Raw genomic sequence first — 10,457 nt, forward strand, 5'->3', positions numbered from 1 at the left:
CAGGCAGTACGTAGTTTTCATGTTTTCATGTATTTTTCATATTTTTCATGTATTTTTCACGTATCAGTATGTAGTCGCTCTTCAAAGAAACTTCAAAGAAAATAAGACTTTTGATTTAACTCTGTAGATACATATTCAAATACACCACAATGGAAATCAATTGAAAAGAAATGTTATTAATTTCCCAAAAAATGGTAACGCACATTTTAATACAATAACATGTGTATTGATTATATGGATGGCAGTGTTAATGACGAACTGTATGTTGAACCATTGATGATAATTATGAGTTAGTGAGATGATGAGCCGAAAGCAAGGTAAAAGCTACGGAAAACTAGTTGTTTCAGGTTTATTAAAAGAGAATTAACCCCTTGGGTTTTGCAGGGACCTCATAGTAGAGACTAATATTCTTACACCATCTGTGAAATAACTATTCAAAACTACCTTTCTACGAATTTCTATGTGTTTTCTTATATTAACACACCTTCTGAACAGCGCGTAGTAATGGTTTGATAGGTTCCAATGTCGTGTAATTATAGCCGTTGTTAAACAATCAATATTTATAGAAAACACACATTCACACACACAAAAAACAATTTCTATCGTTAAAATTTTTAGAATGTAGAATACATAAAACAAAATAATATATTTCTTTCTTTTTGCTTGGGCAATTTTAACTATTGTTGGAGTTGGCAACACCTGTTTTTGTTAAAATGCGCTATGCGGCTCGCTTACGCGACGAAAAGTCGGAATTCAAATAAAAATGGCGAATGCAATGGGTGACGATTAAATCTATTTTAAGGCTGAAGAAGTGTTTTCAAGCATTATGTCGATAGAACATACTACAAACGGTATTCTCTAAGCAGACAACGTTAGGAGTTACTTCTCCTTCAAGCTAACATTTTGAAGTCACTGTAATTGTGCTTTACTGGGGTTTTATCTCTATTAGGCTATATGATGATTTGTGCTTTTCTTATTTTCTATCTGTATAACCTTATCCCCCAAAATTGGTCATGTGTGTGTGTCTAGTAGAAAATTGAACTGCCTTATTTGTATGTTACTGCTGCAGTGTTACTTTAATATGTTCACATATCTCAGTGCTTTCTTCCCGTTTACAGGAGCACAGGAACTGAGAGAAAGGTATTGAAAATGCTTGCCTATTGGTATCGATGAGGTGATATCCTTTAGCTACATATTTTTATGACGCCTTTTGATGAGTCTTGAATGAAATTCATTCATGTTGCCTTGCTTGAAGCTATACAGGCTTTTGAAAAAATGCGAATAATGGGTATTGACCAGTGGTCATTACGTATAAAATGTATCGAAGCATCATAGTGGCAAAGAAAATAGCTTCTGTAAAAGGAAAACAATAATTATATTTAGTATGATCACCATGGTTCTTACAATAATAGCAGGGTTACAAACCTATCAAGAGAAAAACCGTGTAGCGATACGAATATTACCAGAATGCAAAATACATTGAGGTTTCGATGACTTCAATGCACTAGACTTCTGCTTGTTAGTATAACCAAAACAAGAAGTTACAATAACACTATGGCATGATAACACAGGTCGGGTTTACTGTGCGTGGTTGTTCACCTCCATCAAAAACAAAAGGGGTCTTGTACTCAATGTTATGAATACACACACTAAGTTTTAGAGGTATCCACGATTTCCATCGTTACATATCATATAAAAGGTTTTTCAGAGTTTGACCTCTGGTGAACTAAAGGAGATTTGACCTCACAAGCAATATGATTCTTGTACTCAGTATGTTACTGCTACAGTGTTACTTTAATATGTTCACTTATCTTAGTGCTTTCTTCCCGTTTACAGGAGCGCGGAAATTGAGAGAAAGACTTGCAGGTATTGAAAATACTTGCCTATTGGTATCGATGAGGTGATATCCTTTAGCTGCATATTATTATGACGCCTTTTGATGAGTCTTGAATGAAATTCAGTCATGTTGCCTTGCTTGAAGCTATACAGGCTTTTGAAGAAATGCAAATAATGGGAATTGACCAGTGGTCATTACGTATAAAATATATCGAAGAATCATAGTGACAAAGAAATAGCTTCTGCAAAAGGAAAACAATAATTATATTTAGTATGATCACCATGGTTCTTACAATAATAGCAGGGTAACAAACCTATAAAGAGAAAAAACCGTGTAGCGATACGAATATTACCAGAATGCAAAATGCACTGAGGTTTCGATGACTTCAATGCACTAGACTTCTGCTTGTTAGCATAACCAGAACTAGCTGTTACAATAACACTATGGCATGATAACACAGGTCGGGTTTACTGTACGTGGCTGTACGCACCTCAATCAAAAACAACAGGGGTCTTGTACTCAATGTTATGAATCCACACACCAAGTATTAGAGGTATCCACGATTTCCATCGTTACATATCATGTAAAAGGCTTTTCAGAGTTTGACCTTTGGTGACCTATAGGAGATTTGACCTCACAAGCTATAGGATTATTGTACTCAATATGGAAAATCCATATACCATGAATGAAAAGTATCCATGATTTCTACCATGAGAAATCATGTTTTGAAGGTTTCAGGCCTCGACAAATATTTTTGAAAGTACTCGCTATTTGGCGACCGTGACTAAAATCTCTCGCCAAATTCCACTCGCCACTAGGCCTATGATTGCTGTTCAAGTCTCCGAAGTACAGATCTGCAACATCAACACTTTCTATGAACAAAGGTTAGGCTGTTAGGCAGATGCATGGTGCTACGTATTTGCGCATTATAAAGTCATGTTTCTTTGCAGTACGAAATTTAAACTATTTCCACCAAAAGTAAGTGTTGAACAAAGTAAAACATGACGCAGAATCATAAATAAGCAGCTAGGCCTACTGTAGTGTCTCAAACAATTACAAATACAACATCTGTAAAAATACCTACGAAGATAGCTTGGCTTCTGTTACATTAGGGCTCCTCTACTTAACTAGGCATATACTATACAGAAACTAGGTGTGCGGGAGTCCTAAACATATACAGTACCTCACTGCTATACTTTGAACCGCTGCTTAATTAGAGCGGCGACTTCGAACAATTTCCCAATAAATTATCTGTCTTTTAGCTGCAGATTGATGCAAGAAAAATATCGCTATTACTCCATTGCACTGCCTAAATCAAAGCGATCTTTTACGCAATGATAATCTGAGGTTGTAAGAGCATCTCTCTTCCAAAATTCCTAGCAGTAACAACAACAAACTTGTCTCAAAACTCCTTAAATTGTTCTATACTTTGCGAATAATGACTAATAGCCAGTAGGAAAATTGCCTTAAGAAATAATGAAGGAAATGTTTTGCCATCTTAAATGTTTTGGTATTCTGACTAGTATTCTTCATGTTGTTGTACTAACGAACCCTATTCTACCCAACCGTTGCTGGCCTAGAAAACATAAAATTGCTCACAGGCCTACCCAGGTTTGTTTAAGTTGTCCCATAATCATAAACGTGACGAAAGTCGAACGTTACTTTTAAGGCCTAGCTATGCTGAAACTGGTGGAAGAAATTGACACAAATTGAGATGAACAGCAGATCCAGACAAAAGCTCGTGAACTTACTGCCAAACTAAGACCGTTTTACACAGTTATTTCGAATTGGTCGTAGTAAAACATCTTACAAGACGAACTGTTAAGTTTCATAAACGCTGCCTGGTCACATCGAAACTACATCCAACCTGAAATAAATACGACGGAAAACGTCCAATAGAACCGCTGTACTGCAAAGTACACATTTTTACACGCAAACTAAGGCTTCCGAGCGGCACGTTGAAGCCAATGCAAATTTGTTCGAGCATTCTGTTTTAGATTCTACGGATGCCCATAAGCTTATTTCCAATTGCCAATATCCTCCTATTCGTATGAGGCGTAACGCACATTATATCTGATAGGCTGGTCTGTGGGAGAGACGGTAGCTTATAAAACAAGGTTCCACAATTTAAAGTCTGGTGACTCCAAATGACCTTTGACCTCACTAAAATCTTGTACTGAACGCGTACCAACTACATACTAAATATGAGATTCGTCCAACCTTCCTATCTTGAGTTATCGTGTTTACAAGGTTTTCACAATTTGACCTCTAGTGACCCCAAATGGACTTGGACCTCCACCCAAAACAATAGAGATCTTGAACTTTGAGATTGATCCAAGCTTTCCTTCTTGAGATATCGTGTTTAAAAGGTTTGCACTATTTGACTCCTGGTGACTCCAAATGACCTTTGACCTCCCCACAAACAATAGGGTTCATCTGCTTAATTTGGTACTCATATACACCAAATATTAGATTGGTCCAAGCTTCCCTTGAGATATCGTGTTTACAAGCGAGGCGTCACACATACACACACATGCATGCATAGGTTATGATTATCATCGAAACCAAAAATATAGCATTAACTGAGTGTATTTGTCATGTAAAGTATATATATATATATATATATATATATATATATATATATATATATATATATATATATATATATATATATACAGTGTTGTAGCCACGCCGGTCGGCGCCGGTCGGGCGTAACCGCCACTAGTGCTTGCCGATCGGTACTCAGAGTAAATCAGCATCCTACCGACCGCCACTCTAGCTTCCTACCGACCGTCACAAAAATCAGTGAATCTTGTATTAAATGAAATCAAAATACACTGAAAATTACTCAAAAAGTAAGTTGCCAAGAACAAGATGTTTTTTATTGCAAACACCTGCACAGGTGTTGTAGATCAAGCGATACAATCCAGCACTGAATCATACAAAACGGTATACAAACATTCAGAATTTGTGAAATGCAAAATCATATTTATTATGCCTTTCCTCGTACAATACAAATTACAATGATAATTAATATGAAATTGTGACTTGTGAGGGCTTTACTAGGCGTGGTTTTTTTCGTTCAGTGATGCCGGTGGGCGTAGGGTGTTACGTTCAGTGATGTCGGTGGGGTGTAGGGTGTATTGAATAACAAACCTAATTTTAGCTATTCACAAAGACTGTCAGATGAAAAAATAGGGGTAGAATAGAGCCGCCTAAAGCCATTGAAATCAACTAAAACCCTGTAGCTTCGGGGGCTTTGCCCCTCGAACCCCACCAAGGGCCCATGGACCTCACGCAGAGGAGGGCTCGCTATGCTCGCGGGCTGGCTTCGCTCGCCATCGTCAGACAAATTAGCCGCCACTCTCTTCAAATTAGCCAGCACTCACTTTCTCCTGGCTACAACACTGTATATATATATATATATATATATATATATATATATATATATAATAAGGAAAATCCAGAACAGTGAAAAACTTCCAGCCTCCACCTGGATTCGAACCCGGGCCTCCCACTTTGTACGCGGACAACCTAACCAACTAGGCTATGGACGCTGATTGCATGTCCACAGGTTCGAAACCGGTTCATATAAATGAAAAGTCCTATATTATTGGAAAAATAAATGCGCAATAATTTATATATATAAATGAAAATTGTTATGAGTTGGAAATCAAGAAAATCAATGCGCATCAATCAAATATATATATATATATATATATATATATATATATATATATATATATATATATATATATATATATATATATATATATATATATATATATATATATATATATATATATATATATATATATATATATATTTATTTATACGGTGTTTATAGGTGGATTTGATGATCTTAGGGAAGAGGGATGGGAAAGGGCATGGATGGGAGGTATGGGTGTAGTGGTAACCGTGCAGGCGCGTAGCCAGCAATGTGTCTAGGAGGAGGAGTGCAGGGAATCATATCGCATCGATTCTGGACAGTGTGGTGTTATGGAAGTATTGAAGGTGGATTTGATTATCGGGGGATGGGAGGGTAAAAAGGGGCATAGATTGGAGGCACGGGCGAAGTGGTAATCATGTATGAGCATAGCCAGATATTTTTCCAATAAATGCGCAATACCGGGGGAGAGTTCAAAGATTTTTTGTATTTATTTAATATAGGACTTTTCATATATATGAACATTTACATTGATACTTCAACTCGTTATGTAACTCAAAACTTAGCTAAAGGCGATTCCTTATTAAAACTGTACAAAGCGATAGAGGGGAAGGAGTTTTCAAAGCGGCACAATATATAAACGAATACTCATTGCTCGAAGGCATTTTTTTTCTCAATTTGTTATGATTTTCTCAAATCTGGCATGTAAATTCGGAAAAGTGTTTATTTCATTCCTGAATATAGAAAAGGATTTGGAATATTTTATGGAAATAAATAGGGGTGCTTCTCAGATTTGAATATATCACATTGTCTTAAGCCTTGCAGTGCAATTCTAACAGAATAATTTACAATATCTCAAGGCATTGACATGTTTTTCAATTTGAATTGATTTTGATAAGAAAAGTTTCTCAAATTGGGCATGATAACTCGAAAATGTGTTTCATCTGCTTCCTGAAAGAAAAAACAACTTTGGAACAATATTATTGAAATCAATAGTGGTGCTCCTCAGATTTGAATATTGCAAACTGAATAAGCATTCTTTATACATAACCGTGACGTTACTTGAAAGGATAAACGTAGGCGAAGAACTTCAATCAGGGACCATTTCTTAATAAAATTAACTTTAAAATTTCTAAAATTGTGCATGTTAGTTCAAAAATGTTTTTTTTTTTATTATTCCTGATAGTACAAAAAAGTGTGGAATATTTTTTTTGAAAATAACTACTGGGTGTTTCTCAGATTGGAATTACGATACATGACTTTATTCGATATTGCTGTACTATAGAAAATTCGTTAAAGTTTACCTAGATTTTGAATTGGTCAAAGAGCCAGAATTAGGTCATTAGAAATATTTTTAACATACAATTTCAGTTTTGAAAAGCAATCTCCTTAACTAAGAACGCAAGGAGGAAACAAGAATTGTTTCAGCGTAAATAGAAAAGTTATGTTCACACAAGGCTTAATAATAATAATTGATTGAGTAAATTTTGACCCATTTTTATTATCTTTGATCAGTATATCTCCTCAAATTGTGCATGTTACCTCCAAAATATGTTTACTTTGATTTCTGAAAGTAGTAAAAAAGATATATGGGTTAGATACATATTTCTCTCAGTGGATCACAAAGATAAACTCAAAGACAACTACATTATATCTGACTTCCATTGTTTTCCTCACTACCACAATGTGACTCTAGTGGAATATGACTTCCTTAATCTTCCTAACTATACGACAATGTGATTCTGGTGGTATCTGACTTCCATTGTCTTCCTCACTACTACATTGAGACTGTGGTGGTATCTGACTTCCTTGGTCTTCCTCACTATTGCAATAAGACTTTAGTGGTATCTGACTTCCTTGTCTCCGTCACTATGTAATGTGACTCTAGTGGTATCTGACTTCCTTGGTATCCGTCATTATTTCAATGAGACTCTAGTGGCATCTGACTTCCATTGTCTTCCCCACTACTGTAGTGTGACTCTGATGGTACCCAACTTCATTATCTCCTCCATTTTCTTCACACAATACCGCAATGTGACTCTGAAAAATAGCCAAATATATGAGACTAGTACTCAAAACAAATTTGGTCATACTTACACTCAGTCGAAAATTTAAATGAGCTCAATAAACATACACACAGGTATAATTAGTAAGCTTCTACATGTGGCAGATACACAAATTAAACATATAGGCTTAACATTTTGGAAATAGCAAAGACATGTTTTAACCCAGTTAATTAAGGACTGCAAATTCTTTGATAAGCTACCAACTGAGATTTCCAGGTACAGGTTTTTGTTTTCTCATTTCATGTAATATTAAGGCAGCTGTAGTGATCACCCATGTGCATGTGTATGATTCATGCTGACAATTATCTTCATTTGTTCTCTACAGGCAAAATTCAATTGGACGTAAATCCAACACAATGCCTCCCATTATCTGATGGGCCAGAGTCAAAAGTGGTCAACCTAAGCTCCATGTTATGAAGTCTTTCGAATTGGTGAACTGACTTTCTGAGATTATAGAGTAATATCTGAAGTTAATGGAATAATGTTTTAACCAAATCATGCGAAATGTGCTAATTATGGAATGATTTTAACGAGAAATTAGAGATTGCGACAGGACCGACTTATTAAACCCTGTATAAGGAGAGAGATCCCCCACTTTTATCTTGATTGCTAAGTTTCTTATCCTGAAGTAAAGATATGAGAACTAAATATTTAAATTAGCCATTTAATTGATGCAAAAATGTGAATTTAGTCAGTTAAATCCCCTTTCTGTCTGATTTCTCTAATTAATGAATTAATTATTGGGTGACTTAATTTATTTTATTTAAATTATGGTGAAAGTTTCAAGTATCAATGACTTCATAACATGGACTAGCTTAATGAAGCCACAAAACTGAGTGCTGTCATTTGTATTTCTTCTCTCCCTGCAAATTTTATTCGGAAATTTTCGCGAATATTTTCTGCACTCGTTTAAAATATGTACATTCTGAACAGAATTGGAACGTCCAAACGCAGAGCAATTTAATGTAAAGGTACAAGTTGAACACAGAATATGTTCTTCTTGGGTGCAACAGGAACGCTTGAAAACTAGCAAAATACATGCGAATTTTACGTAATAGTAGTGCATGCAAATACGCACTTTGAGAATCACGCTTTTCGCGCACAATAGAGACACAGGTTTCAATTTTTTGACGTAATTCGTATAGAATTACTTATCATATTCAAATTCCTCGCTCATACAAATGTTGCAAACATGTAATCTGGTGCCCCTTTAAACATACCGGGATCACACACAGATAAACAATCTAAGCAAACAAATACATTAAGTTGATCATATATAGTTTATTACTTTGTTCATATAAAAGCAATATATAAACAGTGGATATTTATGTATTCACATTAAAGAAATAATAACTGTAGTAGGTACAGAGCCCCCATCCCAGATCACTGTTAGTGAAATGTCAAATATAATTTTTACATTTTAGGTGTTAAGAATCAAGGACCTAAAGTTTTGAAGAATATTAAACAAGAAGGAGTTGTATCGTAGCATAAAGCACCTATAGTTTAACGATGAATTTATAAGTATACCGTTTCCTCTAAATCTATATTCAGTCAAATCCATTTTCTGCACCAACTACAATCCTTCTAACCCCCCCCCCCCCCCCATGTCAAGTTAAATCGACATCTACTTAAGCTGCTATAAACTGGTATAAGTCGTAAGAAAATGGTATATGTCGATTTAAATCAGTATATGTCGATTCCCGACGATTTGAGGCTGATTGCCCGCCATACCTCCCTTGCCCTTTTGCCCAAGCGTTCAGCAGCTACCAGTTCCACTAAACTTACAACAAGTATAGGCCTTTTAAAAACTGAATTAACTTCAGCGTCAGAAATTGCTGGCAACCCCTTCTTCTGTCAGTAGCAACGTATGTAGGCTCAAACGAAGGATCAATTTAAAATGGTAGGTACATCTTAATTGAAAAATGGCAAGGCGTTTGAGTTGGACAACACTACTATGACTAACGACAAGCCTATGTCAAACAATTGTAGTGATACTAAGTTTGCCTCCGATATTTACTTTGGTTGCTGGCATATAAATTGAACTAGGAAGAATGCTGTCACAGTGTATCGTTTTGTTTTCAAGCAGTGAAGCCTTTACAAAGTGAGGCGCTTTGCGTTGTACGGCAAAAAGCCAGATCATTTGTATGTCTCCATACATTCATTGTGCATTCGACTTTGCAATTGAATTGATTTTACACATTTTTTTCAAAAGAGTAGGTGTACTTTTCACAACAGAGACATGTTATGGCGACCAGAGTGGTGAGTACTATACCCCTGACTTTGAACCAACTTTGAGGGACCTTCTTTGAAAAAAATCTTCTCCTCTAATGACACGAGGAAGTGGAGTGTTTTATGCTAATTCTTTTAACGTATGGTAATGTCCATTTCCGATATGTCAATAGACTGAAATATTCTAGGCTTAACTGATGACCTAGGCTAACCTAAGTTACACCAAGGGCAATGCTACGAACATAGACCTTAGGCTAAGCCTATTTTCCTAGTAATTAATTGTTAGCGATAAGCCCATCATAACCGTCATCGTTAGGGACACAGATTTAAGTAAAATGAGGTGGTGATAATTGTTGTCATTAGGTTTTAGTGATATCGTATCCAAAAGGACAGCCGTAGGCGGTCTATGGGGCTTTGGCTAACTACAGCCAGGGTCCCGTGAATAATAATACAGCAGGTAAGCAGACGACACTAGTAAAGTAATTAATGTAATTGCTTCTACTATCGCTTCCAATGCATAACCTGTAAATCTGCGGTCACCGGCCAGATTTTTGACGATGTTGGCACCCACATGCGGCACACGATATCACCATTGCGAGTGATCAATGTCAACTGTATCACTTAAGTTATGTCAAAGACGTAGTGTGTGTATTACGCG

The 10,457-nt window shown here is 36.1% G+C and overlaps 1 long non-coding RNA gene across 1 annotated transcript; it reads left to right on the forward strand.

Moving 5' to 3' along the window:
- Window positions 1–1,032: 1,032 nt before the first annotated feature.
- On the forward strand, window positions 1,033–8,406 carry LOC139972019 (uncharacterized). The gene is made up of 3 exons (XR_011794574.1): window positions 1,033–1,140; window positions 1,837–1,866; window positions 7,896–8,406. It is a non-coding gene; the product is annotated as an uncharacterized lncRNA (long non-coding RNA).
- Window positions 8,407–10,457: the final 2,051 nt, after the last annotated feature.

This window comes from Apostichopus japonicus, chromosome 8 (genome assembly GCF_037975245.1).
Source record: "Apostichopus japonicus isolate 1M-3 chromosome 8, ASM3797524v1, whole genome shotgun sequence".
NCBI classification, from domain to species: Eukaryota; Metazoa; Echinodermata; class Holothuroidea; order Aspidochirotida; family Stichopodidae; genus Apostichopus; species Apostichopus japonicus.